Raw genomic sequence first — 9,892 nt, 5'->3', positions numbered from 1 at the left:
TGCCATCTATGAACAAAAACGTGTGCCCACACTCAGGGAAATGGCATTCACATTTAACCAGGTGGCTCAGAGGCAAGGCAGGCACTTGCTGCCAAGCCTGATGATCTGAATTCCATCCTGGGACTCACATGGTGGAAGGAAAGAACCAATTCCCACGGACTGTCCTCTGATGCCCACAAGTGAGCATCAAATGACAAATGACCGTGGAGGGTCAAGAAGGCAGCTCAGCTCAACACAGCTTGGGATATGGGACTTTAACTAAGTGATCCAGAGACCAAATGAGCCCGCTGAACCTCCCCCTCTGAGTCAGTTTGCAAGAGTCATCTAGCAGTCATGCATGTGCACAGATAATTCTGTCTCATCGGAAACTATACTAACGTTTTTGTCTTTTTCATTAAAGCAAGACCTGGACCACCTGTAATACGTAAGTCCTGCGTTTTCCTCAATTGTATTGTTTTTAACTTCCTGTCGACGAGTCCCCATGTCAACCCTGTGAATGCACCAAGACCCAACATTTCTATTTCTGACTCTCTGCCTTACTGGCTTTTTAGAATCCCTAGTTTCCGAATTCCCCACTCCTGTTCCCAGCAGCTGGCTTCATTCTCAACTCTCCGTAGCCATTTGGAGGTCATAACTGAAGTTGCTTAGTACCTGGTGTGGTACTGTGATGATAACTATTTATTAGGTATTTAGCTTGTGCCAAGCAGTAAACTCAGTACTTAATATATGAATATACATTGTATCACATAAGTCATTTCCTAACATACACAGGAGGAATTCCATATCTACTACCATGGTCACTCAGACTAGGTCTCCTTAGCTGACTCTCTGAGAAACAATGGACCCCCAACCCCACTCCTGTGAAATATTTATGCTTATGGAAGAAGAGGAGAGAGCTCACGAAAATGAACCTAAGAACAGCTGAGCTCTAATAAAAATATCACAGTTGAACACAGTCTTTCCAAAGAGGGGTAAGGAAAGGATAGGGATGTAAAATTCTTAGCAGTGAATTTTCAAACTTCTGTCTGGGGAGACCGGGGAGAAATCGGGGGGAAATGACCTTTTCCAGAGACACTCGTCTCTCCAAAAGGCGCCTCAGTTCAGAGCCGCCAGAGCATTTGAAGGGCGCTGACGTGGCAAGCCCTCACTGGCCTTCTCTAGAACTTGTCGCAGCGTTTAAGAAGTAGCTGTAGAGGTGGGCAGTCCTTGGGCTTCCCACAGGTCAGGGAACCCTGATTGCTCTTCGAGCAGATGAGGGAGGGGGACTTGATCGGGGGAGGGGGAGGGAAATGGGAAGCGGTTGTGGGGACGAGGCAGAAATCCTTAATAAATAAATAAATTTAAAAAAAAAAAAAAAGAAGTAGCTGTGTTCTTCATCCAGAAACTTGTGGTCATTTATCTATCTGTTTCTTTTCACAGTGAGACAAGACCCAAGTAAGTGCCATGTCTGCCCGCCCATCCTGGGTTGGTTCCTACACCCGCTGTCTCTCTTGTTTCATATCACACAGCTTCCTCTAAAGTCACCGGTAACTGAAAACCCTGCCGGTAACAAGTCAGACCATGAGCTGCCTGAAGGCACCTTGAAGTCAGATCTACGCCTTTTGAATATTTTTAGTTGGGTTATTTTGTTCTTATTTGCAATGACATGATAATGTTGGCACTGACGAGCTACTAAGTATCCTCTGTCATGTGTCTGTGATGTGCTGCCAGCGCATCCAGCACCTTCATCTCCGAGCAGCATCCCTTCTTGTTCAGTGCACAGCTGCTAGCCTTTGTTGGAAGCTGCCGCCCCTACTGCAGGACGCCAGCATGTCTTCCTGCTGCTTCGGACAGCTTTCACAAATTGTCCCCTATGGGAAATGTCACCCGCTGCTTTTCTTGTTAGAGTTAATAGATAATTGGGGTTTTTAAACAAAAAGAAAGTAAGAGATAGAAGAAATCAAACTGAATTAGCAAGTTAAGTCAACTGAGATGTTACTCATTTATAAAAAATAAAAAATAGTGGAGGGCCAGGGGAAGGACAACAGGGCCAAGATAGAAAAAAAGCTCATTCCTCCAGAGTTCACTTGTGCATTTGAACATTTATGACGTTTCATGTCCAAGGAAGTTGAGAGAAAAAGAAAAGCTCCTTCTTCTGAGCGCTAACAAATCCTCTTAGAACTTGGTGTGTCTCTGCCCTCACTGGAGAGCAGCCGTGTGCATCGTGCTCTCTCTGCTGGCTTTACCAACTACAGCGACTCTAAGAAAGCTCCCCTTTGATAAGTACGGCCCCTGCTCAGGGCAGGCGTGTCTGTCTCCATGTTAGGGTAGATTACATAGTCTCCTGAGTACCAGGATCTCTTAGGGAACAGTGGACTAGCAGAAACATGAACATGACGGTATATTCCTGGTAAGTAGAATGTCTTGCTAGAGTCAAACAAGTTTTACACACTTAGGAAGACTCACACTCCTACAAGATGTCCTCAGACCCCCATGTGCACGCCACGACACATAAGTGCTCAGAGAGGGGGACTAAAGCAGAAGAGGACTCCCGTGAGACGCCACAGGTCACTGCTGTTGTTGTTACCTCCAGCAGCAGCACTAGGGTGCTCCCGATTGCACGGGATTCACAGAGCTCTGCCCCTGTTGACTAAATGGAGTGAAACTGGCAAATACAAGCTAGAGCTGGGTAAGCATCTCCTGAGTTCACTGTCCAGACTCTTCCACAAATAACAGAGGTGAGGAGGATAGGGGAAGCAGAAAAAGTCCCGAGAGAGCAACAAAACTGGGGGCAAAAGCCCGAGAAACGGAGTTTGCCCAGCCTGTGCAGAGGAACCGGATAACAAAAGGAAAGGAAAATGACTCGTCTCCTTTTCACCCTTCCAAAATGACTGAGTTAGTGTAGGAAAAATATACGGCAGCCTCTCGTTCTGAAGGGCGGGGAGGGTCTCTTCTCAGCCCAGAATCCCTGTCTGGACAGACCTTACCGTTAGACTTCTGCTGGTGTCGTTGACAGTGTCAGCCTACACAAACTGTCTGTGTTTGGATGTTAGCCCGTGGAGCAGTGCCTATCTGCAAGTGCATCTTCTTTTCATCCATCTCATAGAATTAGGGATGCCCACAGTGGAGAGAATGCTGTCCTGGCCGATCTCTGTTCGGTGGGATGCTTCTATTCATGACTACCCCAAGCATGCCCTCTTAGTGAGCAATCTGTTACTGGAAAGACTAACGCTCGACTGAAAAATCCCCGAACAACCTGCCAACGGCTTTGCTTCTCCTGGTTTTGTAATTTATTTATGAACATTGGCAATTTGCCTGTGCGTATGTCACACCCTCTGGAATTAGAGTTACAGATAGTTGTAAGATGCCATGTGGGTGCTGAGAAAGGGCCCCCTGAAAGAGCAGCCAGTGCTCTTAACCACTGAGCCATCTCTCCAGCTCGCCAATGGCTTTCCATAAGAAATAAAAATTTTCCTGCTTCTATCAAGAAGAAAAGCTACGGAGGATGCTACGCCAGGTACAGAGATAGCCCAGAGGAGCCCACGGCACATAGGCTGAGGGAGGGGAAGGAGGGGAGTGAGTGCAGCCAGCATCAGCTTGCTGACTGCTCTGCCTTAGCCTTCCTTCTAGAAGGGAAGAAAAGGGAGCCCTACACGGGACTGCAGTCACAGCAGACCAGTCCCCTCATTAGAATATGCCCCACCTCTTATCACAGGTAGCTCTGGGGGAGGTCTGACACCAGCAGAAACGCTAGCAATGGTTAACTCTTGGAGAAAAAAAACAAGGAAAGAGACTAGAGCTTGTTCCAAATATTCTGCTAATATGGTTTTTGTTTCATGTTGTCCTGCCAGTTACTCCCGTGATTTTTGGTAAGTTATTTATCCATCTACTCTACATTTCAGTATCGTTTAAAGCCTTTCCTAGATGGAAAGGATTTTGAATTCATGTTTACCAAGCTCCCTTCCTTCTCTGTTGTCTAGAACCCCTTAAGTACTGGAGAATTTTCTGTCTAATATGCACAATGACTGGCCAGCAGGGGGTAAATGGAATGAAGACGACAGATGGACATTAGGGCCCTCCATGGCGCTGGTCACTTAATGCAGAGAGAACTTCAGGACTGATTAGTGCTGACGCTATTTTGGTAGAAATCCTGCTTTCATACATGACTAGTCCTTTAGAATACAAGCAGGCCAGTGTGCTATGAGGTTCAGGAGGGTCCAGGGGCCTGCATTTTGGGAGTGACCCTAAATATGGGCGCTGTCTCTCCAGGGCCTCTTTAGCATAATTCCTAGTGGAGAATTTTCAAGAGAAATCCTTCACCACGGAACTCAGAACCTGCCGCTCCCACATTTCCTAGGAAACGTTTGTCCCACCGCACAGTCTTAGCTTTTCACGTGACATGGTCAAGGTGACAATCCCGCCACTCCACTAGCCGGTCTGTTCCCGGCCACACTTTACACACCGTGGCGTGGCACCTGAGACCTGGAGTGGTTAGTCCTCCAGTGTGCAGTCGTGTGCTCTCTGGGTACACATGACCTACTGCAAGCACTTTGTGGTTGTGAGAGAATTGGGGTTTTAATCAAATGATAAAACCCTGCTAGCATTAAAGACAAATTTTGTTTAGGACACTAAGGGGAGCTATGGCCCCAGCCCGGGTGCCATTCTCCCGCGAATCCACCCACCTTCCCCTCTATATCCTCCCTAACCCACAAAGAGCACTTTTATCAAATGACGGTATTTCAACTCATCCCTAAATGCCCTGTGAGCGAAGAGCAAGCCGGCATTGCTCATGACCACCGCACACCCTCAGCTGAAGATCAATTCAGAACTGTGGTTCTAGCTGCCCTCAGTTCTTAGGAAGCTGTGGAGTTGCTGACTTTTCCTCAGTCATGGCATGAGCTTATCACAAAACCCAGAGCAATCTTAAAGACAACTGATGCAGTTTTGAAATAAAGATAAACTGTACTGAGCAATGGGAGCCTTGCAGGGCATGACGGAAGGTAAAGAACAGAATAGACACCATGGAGAAAGGCGCTTGCCGCTGAGCCAGCAACCCAAGTCCAAGCCCTAAATCTTAAGTGGTGGGAAGTTTTTGGAAGGCCCAGAGACTCCAAGAAGTCCCCCCCCCCAACAACACACACACACACACAGGCACACACACAGAGACACACACCTATTTAGAAATCTTTAACTATAAAGAAATGTGGTTTATTTCTTAATCCCAAAATATCTAGAGTATTTCCTCAATCACAGCTCCTCCCAAACCAGCTTTAGAATTCTCATTCAACCCCAGAGACTGTTAAATACAAACTGTAACCAAAGTTTAGAGACAAGTTTACTGTATGGAGAGCATGTTGACAGGCTCCTGAGTATACATAGAACAAGGCCATGAAGAAGGGGCTCATGGTAGGACCCTGCCAGTCTCCTCAAAGTCATGACACTTTGCTTTGGCTAAGAATCTTTTTTTTTTTCATTTTGTGAAGGAAAAAAGATGTCCATTACTCCTAAAACTGGTCCCACAGGCCATGAAGATGATGAGGGTTTCTAAGTCACTGGCTGTGAGAAGGGAGAATATTCTTGGAGGACAGAACTGTCTGACTAAGTCCTTCCTCTAGGGTTACAAGTGGGGTCTGGATGGGAACTGAGTGCGTAATTTATTTTAAAACCAATCTTTTTTTTTTCCTTTTCCTTTTAAGTGTTTGCACCGATAGGCTCGGGTAAGTCCAGGTCTCGCCCCTCAAACTCCCTCCGTGTGGGTAGCATCCTTGGTCTCTGCTTGCACTGGCACTTTTGACCTCTGACCGCCGAACTCATGGACATAAATAATTCTCCATCCCTTTTCTTCCACGTTTTCTAGTGTAAGTTTAAATCATTTTATCTGTCTGCCTGCCCTGACCATGTGTCTCTCCCATCACTCCGCCTTCAGTATTTTCTGAGACACAGTCTTGAAATTAAGCCAGTGGAAAACCCCTACACTAGCCTAAGGATCTCCCATTTCAAATCAAAACTAAAAAATGATTAAGGTTAGTGAAGACGGGGCATACAATCTTTTATGTCAAAGAACTGAGCTGCATAGGAAACCGAAGTGTCCCACATTTAACCCAATGGGACTCAGACAGCAATGACATGGATTCTATCCAATGTAGGGGCTTGGAGGTCAGGAAGGAGGGAGGATCCCCACTGACTGATGATGTGTTTGCCTTTATGTCTTTCAGTGGACAGTTCGGGAAAATTCAGTAAGTGTGTATCACTTCCCTGTTCCTGGGATTAACACCCTTGAGTTTATGTTGCAAAATCTTGTTGAAATGGAAACCCTTCCATCTGAAAGAGTCATTCTGTCTTAAGTGGTTCCTTCTTATTTCAGTTTGGATCCTTCTTGTCTATTTTCCTTTTGTAGTAAAATACAGCATTTTGTCTGATTCAGTTACTAATAGAAGAGCCACCACAGTCCAGGGATTTTTCACCTTAGGGTCACGACCCCTTTAGCAAACCTCTATCTCCCAAAAACATTTACATTACAGTTCTAATAGTAGCAAAATTACAGTTATGAAGTAGCAATGGAAATAATCCTATGGTTGGGGTTGCCACAACATGAAGAACTGTGTTAACGGGTTGCAGCTTCAGGACGGTGAGAACCACTGGTATAGTCTGCCATAATGGGACTGGCTTTCTCTGTGCTGTGCTATCAAACTGTTTTCACTTAAGATGTTAAGATGAGAAATACCCTGGGGTTGACAAAATGTGCACATCAAGACACGATGATGATCGTGACTGTCAGTCAGGAAAATGGGATTTAAAGGGACTTGTGGGAGAGTAAGGGAAGGCAGGGGATGCATTCACTTAGACCCAGGGAGGACCGACATCACTAGCCTGAGGATGTGTCTCTCAGCTCAGTGGGACAGGGTGGTCTTCTCTGTGGCCAAGAATGCTCTGCTTTTCAGAAGGCTTGGGTTCCGTTCTCAGCACCCACGCCAGGTGGCTCCCAGCTGCCTGCAGTTCCACCTGGCCGTCTAGAGCGTCCCAGCATGAGGCACACGCTTTCTTTCACAGACTAAACACACAAACAAAAGCACAAATAATTTCCTAGAGAAAGGCTGCTGGAAGGTGGGTTCTTTGGGGGTTTGAAGCTGGCCACTGATGTGTCTTCTGTGTTTTGTCTTCTAGCACTTCCTCCTATGGGTAAGTTCCTCAACCATTCTCAACTCAGATATTTGACGTAGCTTCTCAGACTTTCTACATGCCTAAAATTGAGGCACCTCAAATGCTCCTCTTATTCAAAATCTCCTAAGCTCCCAGTGTCTGTTTGGGGGCTATTGCTGCAGGGAAGTTGAAGCCCTACACAAGGGCATATCATTTGCACTGCCACCACCTTCTGAGTGCCCAGTGAGCATGGCCACATTCATCTTCAGCAGAGCGTGAGGAAAATGCACTCTGAACCCCAGAAGTTCTTAGAGTTCCTCTCTTTGTAAGTGGAGGCCCCCACCTTCTTTCTGCTACCCCTCTAAATGACTCTAGTTGACAGGCAGACTGAGTCCCTGTCCACACTGAGCCTTCCTTCCCCAGCAAAAATGCTCATAGTTTACTTTGATAGCCTAGATAGTTCCTTCTCTTGATTTGGGGAACCAAATTACTAAAGAGAAAACAAAAAAAAAAAACACAAAATTCTTACCCAAAGCTAACAACTTGAGTCTTATGAGATCACACAGAAAGGATGGACTGGAAGGCTGGTTACCCACATGTAATTAGAGGGACCTGAAATTTTGAATAATGAGGTAGCACCTGTTTTAAGTAGTCAAAAGTGATTATTTAAAACTGAATTCTGGAATCTGACTAACAGGTTCAGTTCCCACCTCCACCCTCAGCCATCACCTGCACCCTGTCCCCAGCTCCATACACCCTCAGCATCACCTGGACCCTGTCCCCACCTCCACCCTCAGCATCACCTGGACCCTGTCCCCACCTCCACCCTCAGCATCACCTGGACCCTGTCCCCAGCTCCATACACCCTCAGCATCACCTGGACGCTGTCCCCAGCTCCATACACCCTCAGCATCACCTGGACGCTGTCCCCAGCTCCATACACCCTCAGCATCACCTGGACGCTGTCCCCAGCTCCATACACCCTCAGCATCACCTGGACGCTGTCCCCACCTCCACCCTCAGCATCATCTGGACACTGTCCCCACCTCTACCCTCAGCATCACCTGGACGCTGTCCCCACCATCATCAGCATCACCTGGACAGTGTCCCCAGTTCCACCATCAGCATCATCTGGCACTGTCCCCACCTCCACCATCAGCATCACCTGGACGCTGTCCCCACCTCCACCATCAGCATCATCTGGACGCTGTCCCCACCTCCACCATCAGCATCACCTGGACACTGTCCTCCCCTCTACTATCAGCATCATCTGGACACAGTCCTCCCCACCACCATCAGCATCACCTGGACACTGTCCCCACCTCCACCATCAGCATCATCTGGACACTGTCCTCCCCACCAACATCAGTATCACCTGAACACTGTCCCCACCTTCACCATCAGCATCACCTGGACACTGTCCTCCCCACCACCATCAGCATCATCTGGACACTGTCCCCACCTCCACCATCAGCATCACCTGGACACTGTCCTCCCCACCACCATCAGCATCACCCAGACACTCATTTCATCTTCATCTGTAGAACTCAAAAAACAACAGTATCCTGGCAGTTGTGTGGATTGGGCTATTTCATATTATGCTTTGCTCTTCCTGAGGATCTGGTTCCCCAAACCCACGTAGTGGCTCACGGCATCCATAACACCAGTTCCAGGGAATCTGGCACTCTCCTCTAGCCTCCAAGAGCACTGCACATGTGTGGTAGACTTTCACCAAAAACACACACTCAACACAAACAAATCTAAAAACAAATGGAGAGTGGGCTCTTAGAAGAGGATAAACGCGATCAGCTAGTGCTGTTACCACTTCTGCATACTGAAATATGCTTTTTGTCAACAGGGACAGTGCATTTGGGTTTCCTCCCGTTTAAGAGATGATTGTTTCTTCCCACAGTTCCGAGCTCATCACGCCCCGTCCCTTCTTTAGACCTGACCACTGAACAAATGACAAGCCCTTCCCTTCACATTTTACCTTTTTTCTCATTTTCTAGCTTACTGAAAAAATCCAGAATTTTATCAATAATATGTGTATTTTATTAGTTATCAACACCTGTGTTATCTAATATCTAAGTCATAGTAATATCTGTACTATGTGATTTCCATCATTTTATATTTGCGGGGGGATGTCTCCAGTTACTGTGTTTGTTGGCTTTAAAGTCAGTCTTGGGGGAAAGAGATAGGAAACACTGGACACCTGAATCACACACTTTTTCTGTATACCCAGTTCTATTCCCAGGGCACATGTGTGGAGGGTTTGCCAGAAGAGCAGATTCCAAAGCCCAGATGCTAAAATGTGGAGGAGGCACAGCCTGCTCAGACTACAACAGGGAGTCTATGAGGAAGAAAATGCTGGTAGGTTCTAATGAATCCTTTACAGCGTTGCACAAGAGAGAGATGAAACGAAGAGTCAAGAGCATCGAGGGGGCGAGAGACAGGTCGTGGATGGGCAGGAAAAGCCGGTGTGACTCTGACATAAGAAGAGAGAACTACTTGTGTGAGGGTGAGACCCATGTAGTCGATCAGATGGGAATTACAAGGAGACCAGAATCTCTAATTTGCTGCGAGGCAGAAATTCCAAGAGGACAAGAATCTCAAGTAAGGTTTGACACAGGAATGGAAAATGAATGTGTACCCCAAGTCGTATGGTGTGAACCGCCAGCTCCCAAAAGATGGGAATGCGTGAACAGGAAGAATGAGGATGGAATATTGAAGAGACAGGAATCGCCAAGGAGAGCTGAGGACAACCCATCGGTCA

At 46.9% G+C, this 9,892-nt stretch overlaps 2 long non-coding RNA genes across 2 annotated transcripts; both read left to right on the top strand.

Annotated features, from left to right (window-relative positions):
- Nucleotides 1–404: 404 nt before the first annotated feature.
- On the top strand, nt 405–9,480 carry LOC121435344. The gene is made up of 4 exons (XR_005972568.1): nt 405–424; nt 1,420–1,434; nt 3,831–3,848; nt 9,374–9,480. It is a non-coding gene; the product is annotated as an uncharacterized LOC121435344 (long non-coding RNA).
- On the top strand, nt 5,593–9,371 carry LOC121435342. The gene is made up of 4 exons (XR_005972567.1): nt 5,593–5,696; nt 6,195–6,215; nt 7,144–7,158; nt 9,362–9,371. It is a non-coding gene; the product is annotated as an uncharacterized LOC121435342 (long non-coding RNA).
- Nucleotides 9,481–9,892: the final 412 nt, after the last annotated feature.

This window comes from Microtus oregoni, unplaced genomic scaffold (assembly GCF_018167655.1).
Source record: "Microtus oregoni isolate MIOR12 unplaced genomic scaffold, Mior012 000046F_ref0000063, whole genome shotgun sequence".
In the NCBI taxonomy this organism is placed as follows: domain Eukaryota; kingdom Metazoa; phylum Chordata; class Mammalia; order Rodentia; family Cricetidae; genus Microtus; species Microtus oregoni.
This window is presented reverse-complemented; position numbering and strand designations above follow the sequence as displayed.